Here is a 7416-nt window from a genome sequence, read left to right as displayed (position 1 = left end):
GAAACAAAGATGAGACAGACAGAAAACAAACAGCAAGATAATTCACTTTAATCTAACCATATCAATTATCATATTAAATGTAACTTTTTTTTTTTTTTTGAGACGGAGTCTCGCTCTGGGGTCCAGGCTGGAGCGCAGTGGTGCGCTCTCAGCTCACTGAAAGCTCGGCTCCCCAGGTTCACGCCATTCTCCTGCCTCAGCCTCTCGAGTAGCTGGTACTACAGGTGTGGGCCACCACACCCGGCTAATTTTTTTGTATTTTTAGTAGAGATGGGGTTTTACCGTGTTAGCCAGGATGGTGTCCATCTCCTGACTTCATGATCCTCTCGCCTCAGCCTCCCAAAGTGCTGGGATTACAGGCGTGAGCCACTGAGTCCGGCCAAATGTAACATTTTAACCATCTCGATTAAAGGCAGAGATAGTCAGGTGGAATTAAAAAGCAAGACCCAACTACACGCTGTCTATAAAAGACACCTAAAGAAATGGAAAGGTTAAAAATAAAAGGGATGGGACATCTGGTTTTAGCTCATAGATGTAAAGAGACAGAAAGAGTGTCGCTCCCTTTCTATAAGACAAAAACTGGACAAACTGCAAATTAAAGATTTTTCTTGAATCCCTCAGAAAGTGGAGGTCACAGAGCAGACAACTAACCTAAAACATGGAGAAAGACAGGAGCCTGCAGAAAGAAACAGGACACAAGCTTTGACTTCACCTGAGACAGACAGCTCCAAATGCATGTAAGGCAGTAGGAAGATTAAACTGGAAATTTTTAGTGAACTGCTAAACACCAAGTGTGGGCTAATGTGGGAGCATGATGCCTACAGGGGACTCAGACACAAAAAGGTTCTCATCCTCATGCAGGCCATTCCTTCAGAAACCTCATCAGGTTCTCATATAGACAACTGGGGAGAATCCAAAGAAAGCTACCCCCTTTAGAGGTACCAGCTAGGGGAGAAGAAACGTAGCTACTTCTGAAATCTGTCCAGATCAATCCCCCTATCTCCACTACAGATCCACAGATAAAATCTGCAGAGGAAGGCACTAATGAAATTCCATTGCAGCTTGGGGACAGGAATGGGGATCACTACTACTATGGGCTGAATTGTGTTGTGCCCATAGCAACTCCATTCCCCAATTTCAGAAGTTGGAGTCCTAACCTCCAATTTGACTGTATTTGAAGACATGGCCTGTAAGGAGGTAAGTAAGGTTAAATGAGGGCATAAAGATAGGATTAGTGTCCTTGTAAGAAGAGACACCTGAAAGCTCCATGACATGTAAGGACACAGTAAGAAGGCGGCAAGCCAGGAAAGGGCTCTCACCAGAATCAATTGGCACTTTGATCTTGGACTTCCCAGCCTCCAGAACTGTGAGAAAATAAATTTCTTTTGTTTTGGCCGCAATGTCTATGGTATTTTGTTATGGCAGCCATTGCAGATAATCACCAAAAGAAAATACCAACATCAAGAATGAAAGAGAGGACATCACTACCGATCCCATTGACACTAAAAGGATAATAAAGAAACATTACAAACAATTTCATGTTCATAAATTTGATAACCAAGAAGAAACACCAGTTCCTTGAAAGATAAACTACCAAACTCAATAAATAATAGATAACCTCAAGAGCCCTGTATCTATTGAATAATTTGAATTTGTAGTTAAAATCTTCCCACAAAGAAAAGTCGAGGTTCAGATGGCTTTGCTGGTGAGTTCTAATGAATATTTAAAAAAGAAATACCATTTTGGCTGGGCACGGTGGCTCTCGCCTGTAATCCCAACACTTTAGAAGGCCAAGGCAGGCAGACTGCTTGAGCCCAGGAGTTTGAGAACAGCCTGGACAACACAGTGAAACACTGTCTCTACAAAAAAGTACAAAAAATTTTTAGCCAGGTGTGGTGGTGCCTGCCTGTAATCCCACCTATTTGGGAGGTTGAGGTAGGAGGATCACTTGAACCCAGGAAGCTGAGGCTGCAGTGAGCCGTGTTTGTGCTGCTGCGCTTCAGTGTGGATGACAAAGTGAGACCATCTCGAAAAAAAAAAAAAAAAAAAAAAAGAAATACCGATTTCACATAAATTCTTCCAGAAAATAAAACAGAAGGGAATAGCTTTCAACTCATTCTACGAGGCCAACATTACCCTGATACCAAAACAAGGTAAAGATGTTACAACAACAAAAAATTAGACCAATATGCCAAGCATACATGCAAAATTGATGTGTGTTCTTACTCATAAGTGAGAGCTGAACAATGAGAACACATGGACACACAGAGGGGAACATCACACACTGGGGCCTGTCAGGGGGTAGCAGGGGTGGTTGGGGAGGGAAGGCATTAGAAGAAATACCTAATGTAGATGACGGGTTGACGGATGCAGCAAACCACCATGGCACGTGTATACCTATGTAACAAACCTGCACCTCCTGGGTTCAAGCAATTTTCCTCCCTCAGTCTCCCAAGTAGCTGGGACTACAGGCGCGTGTCACCACGCCCAGCTAATTTTTTTTTTTGTATTTTTAGTAGAGACGGGGTTTCACCATATTGGCCAGGACGGTCTCAATTTCTTGACCTCATGATCCGCCTGCCTCGGCCTCCCAAAGTGCTGGGATTACAGGCGTGAGTCACTGCGCCCAGCCATAAAATTCATCCTTTTTATAAGGACACAAGTCATATTGGATTACTGCCCATCCTAATTCCTAATTTTATCTCAATTATCTCTATAAAGACCTTATTTCCAAACAAGTGACACTCAAAGGGACTGGGGATTATAACTTCAATATATCTTTTTTGGAGGGATACAATTCAATCTATACATAAAATATGAAACTAAAAGAAAAAAAAGCAAAGCAATCATTTCCACAGATGTAGAAAAGCCTTAATGAAATCCAACATTCATTCTTGATAAAAGTTCTTAAATCTTCCTCCATCTTAATAAAGGGCATCTACAAAAAACCCTGGGTGAATATCCATATTTGAGAGTAAAAGACTGATAACTTTCCCTCTAAGATCAGAAGCAAGGAAAGAATGTCTGGTCTCATCACTTTTATCCAACGGTATACTCAAGCTTCTAGTCAGTGCAAAAAGACAAGAAAAAGAAATAAAAGGCCTCCAGAATAGGAAGGAAGTAAAACTGTCTTTATTTATAGATAGCAAATCCTGAATATATAGAAAATCTAGCAAAATCCACAAAAAAAGCTGCTAGAACTCATAAGTGGTTTTACAAAATGGCAAGTACAAGATTAATATTAAAAAATCAATTATACCAGCCTGGGCAACATAGTGAGACCCTATCTCTACAAAAATACCAAAATATTAGCCAGGTGTGGTGGCGCACACCTATAATTCCAATGTATTAGTCTGTTTTTGCACTGCTATAAACTAACTGAGACTGGGCAATTTATGACAAAAAGAGGTTTAATTGACTCACAGTTCTGCAGGCTTAATAGAAAGCATGACTAGGAGGCCTCAGGAAACATATTCATGGCAGAAGACAAAGGGGAAGCAAGCACATCTTACCATGGCAGAGCAGGAGAGAGAGAATGAGTGAGGGAGAAGTGCCAGACACTTTCAAGAAACCCAATCTCATGAGAACTGACTATCACAAGAATAGCGAGGGGGAAGTTCGCCCCATGATTCAATCACCTCCCACCAGACTCCTGGGGATTACAATTTAAGGTGAGATTTGGGTGGGGACACACAGTCAAACCATATCACCCAGCTACTCAGGGGGCTGAGGCAGGAGGATTGCTTGAACCTGGGAGACAGAGGTTGCAGTGGGCCACGATCACACCATTGCACGCAAGCCTGAGCAACAGAGCAAGAACCTGTAACAACAACAACAACAACAACAACAGCAGCAACAAAAACAAAACCCCCAATCATATTTTTACATACTATCTGACATAGTTGGAGTATTTCTCCCTTCCAAATCTCATCTTAATATCGGATCCCAAGTGTGGGGCCTAGTTGGGGGTGTCTGGGTCACAGGGGCAGATCCTTCAGGAAAACTTAGTGCTGCCACTGCATAATGAGTGAGTTCTCACTCTGTTAGCTGCCTCCAGAGCTGACTGTTGAAAAGAGCCTGACTACTACCTCCCCTTTCTCTTGCTTCTCCTCTGGCCATGTGATCTGCACAGGCAGCCTCCCCTTCACTGAGTGCAAGCAGCCTGAAGGCCTCACCAGAAGCAGCCTGCAGGAGCGTAAGCCAAATGAACCTCTTTTATTTGTAAAGTATTCAGTCTCAGGCATTCCTTTTTAGCATCTCAGACTAAGACACTATCAAAGAAAACGGAAAATTGAAAATTGAAAATGTCATTTACATAATATCAAGAAGTATATGTTCCTCCCATCCTTAGATTTATGGATAAATCTGACATAGGGTGATATGGTTTGGCTGCGTCCCTGCCCAAATCTCATTTTGAACTGTAGTTACCATAATCCCCAGGTGTCCTGGGAGGGAGCCGGTGGGAGGTAACTGAATCATGGGGGTGGCTATTCCCCTGCTGTCCTCTGATAGTGAGATCTCACAAGATCTGATGGTTTTATAAGGGGCTTTTCCCTCTTTGCTCCGCACTTCTCCTTCCTGCAGCCCTGAAAAGAAGGACGTTTGCTTCCGCTTCTGCCATGATTTTAAGTTTCCTGAAGCCTCCCCAGCCATGCTGAACTGTAAGTCAATTAAACGTCTTTCCTTTATAAATTACCCAGTCTCAGGTATGTCTTTATCAGCAGTGTGAGAATGGACTATATACGGCTAGACCTGACAAAAGATCAAAACATTTGCTGAGTGAAGTAACAACGAAATAAATGAAGAAGCTTACTTTGTTTAAGGGTCATAACTAAATATTGTTAACATGTAAATTATTCTCATATGGACCTATAGACGAAATGTGACTCCAATCACAATCGCAACTTTTTAAAGTGACAAGCCGATTTTAGTAGTCATATGAAAACCCAAGGGATTAGATGAACAAAAACATTTTTGAAAAAGAACAAGAAATTGGAGGCCAAACACGATCTGATTTTAAGATTCTTATGAATCTACAGGAATCAAGACAATGTGGTATTTTTGTAGAGAGAAATAGAATAAATTGTCGGAACAGAATACAAAGTCTAAGAATAGACCCACAACTGATGCTTTAGGGACAATTGATTTTTAACATAGGTGCAAAAGCTATTCAGGGAGAAAAAGAAAGCTCTCTGAACAAATGACGCTATTCATATGCAAAAAATGACCTAAGATCCATACTTGCACCACAAAGAGAAATTAGCTCTAATTAGATCACAGACCTCAATATAAAACCTAAAATTCTAAAACTTGTGTCAGAAAATACAGAAGAGATCCTCTGTGTCCTTGGGTTAGGCAAATTCCTCGGACAGACAAAAAAACAAATCCTAAGATCCAATCTGAGCCGCCGCACAGCCCTGCTCTCTCCACTCAGCCTGAAGTCACCGCTCGGGTCCCGCCCCTCTCCCCACCCGGGACCCTCCTGGCCCCGCCCCAATCCGCCCGCTCCGCCCCGCCCCGCTGTCTCGTCTCCACCCGGAAGAGCCGCCGGGGCAGGGAAGTTGAGGCGGTGCGCGGCTCGGCGACGGTCGGGAGCGCAGGCCAGGCAGAGCCGCAGGCGCTAGGCCGCCCGACAGAGCCCGCGCGTCCCCGTAGCGGGTGGCGCCTCGAGCGGCCACGCGCACGCGCGCACCCCGCCCCACCAGCCTTCTAGCGCCAGAGACGAACCCGCCACCTGGCTGGAACTCTCTGGGCCCCTCGGCCTCGGGAGCAGCGCGTCCCCGGCGACTTCTGGCACAACCAGTAAGTGATAGCCGCCTCTTCCTTTCGCGGTTATGTTTTTCTCCAGTTCGTCCCAAGTCTCGTTCACGTTTCATTACTTCAAAAACTATTCAACTCCGGGACCGGACAGGCACGGGAGCTGCCCGAGAGAAGAGCCCGGGAAGTGTCAGAGACTACCAACGTGTCGTGGGGCAGGGGTTGCGCGCAGAGACCCTCTGAATTGGAAAGTTTGGAAAGCATGCCTCCAAAACCGAGCGACTCCACGTTTGCCAGGCGCCCCTGGGGCAGCCCAGCGGCGGGGAGAAGGCGCGAAATGGCGCGCTCCCGCAGTGAGAGGGGCGGAGGGAGTGGGGCGGGGCCGAGGGCGCGCGTCCGGCCAGCCCGCGCGCAGGGGGCGGGGCTCCCGGCAGGTGCAGGCGGGCGGGGCGGGGCTGCAGCGATTCCGGAGACAGCTGGGGAATGTCAGTGCAGTTAGGCACTCTCTTCTTTTCGACGCTTCGCTGTGATCAAGAGGACAAAGTAAAGCAAATGATTGTATTTTGACCCCAAATATTCAATAAGAAAAGGAAAGAGAACGTGAAGGTTGTGAAATGACCCTTCCCAAAACAAAAATTGCCTCCCGTGTGTATCTGGGTGGGTAGTAGGTGCGTTGAGTTAGCAAACTGCTTGTAGCACAGTTAATTAGACAGTTTTGCGTAGATGTTGAAAGGGAATGAAGAACGATGGTCCATACAACCATAGAAATGCTGGCCTAACTAGGCAAAATTTAATCTAACGTTAAAATTTTAATTTGAACGTTGAATTCTGCTGCTGCCCTTTTCCTGCCTTGTGTGGAGCTGTTTTTCAAATTGCTAAATTTGTGGCTCTAAACTTAATATGCTTTAATAAAATCATAGTGATTCTCTTGTAGCCACTCTTGGGAGTCCAGATTTTCTTTTTTTTTTTTTGCAAAGTCCACATTGTGGAAATATTCCTTCCCAAGTACTTTTTCTGTTTTACACTTGGCTGAATTTATATTGCTTAACCAAAAACAAATTACCGTGGAGGCCATAATTTATTTTCACTCATTGTCTTGGATATACATTTACTCATTCTTACTCTCACCCTGGCCTCCTATAGTTGTCAGGATTCTTGACCTAACTTGTATATACTTCTTACACCTTTCACACCTTGCGGAATAGCAGGTTCTCAGAGAAAGCAAAATATAGCAGACAGCGTGTATAACACATGCTTTGGATGATAAACTGCGAACTTTATAGCAATCTCCTTTAATATTCGTATTTGTAGAGCCCAGTACAATAAATGTTGGACAAATGAAATAAGTCAAATTTAAGTACACCTCTTCTCCAGTGCTCAATTTCTTTCCAAACCAAATAAGTGTTTCTTATTTGGACAGATTGTTTGTAACTGTCCAGTTACCTGGGATCGTCACCTTATTTAAATTTAACCTCCCTCTCCTTTGTGCTCCTATTCATATTGCATTTTTGACCACTGATAAGAGCACTGTTTCATTTTATTTGTCCCTTGGATCTCTGAGGACATAGAGAACCTTTTACTGTACTTTTCGTTTGCCAGCATAGTGCCTTGTACATGGTAGATATTAGGAAATGGATGTTGAATTGGGTTTATACATGT

General features: G+C 44.1%; 1 protein-coding gene across 2 annotated transcripts in view; it reads left to right on the top strand.

Annotated features, from left to right (window-relative positions):
* Positions 1–5533: 5533 nt before the first annotated feature.
* The window catches only part of MCM9 (minichromosome maintenance 9 homologous recombination repair factor), a 122354-nt gene continuing 120471 nt past the window's right edge, over positions 5534–7416 (top strand). For both annotated transcript variants that reach the window (XM_045391618.3, XM_005551684.5), the window contains exon 1: positions 5534–5802. The gene's annotated coding sequence lies outside the window, so the exon portion shown is untranslated. The remainder of the gene's footprint in view (positions 5803–7416) is intronic.

Source organism: Macaca fascicularis, chromosome 4 (assembly GCF_037993035.2).
Source record: "Macaca fascicularis isolate 582-1 chromosome 4, T2T-MFA8v1.1".
In the NCBI taxonomy this organism is placed as follows: domain Eukaryota; kingdom Metazoa; phylum Chordata; class Mammalia; order Primates; family Cercopithecidae; genus Macaca; species Macaca fascicularis.
This window is presented reverse-complemented; position numbering and strand designations above follow the sequence as displayed.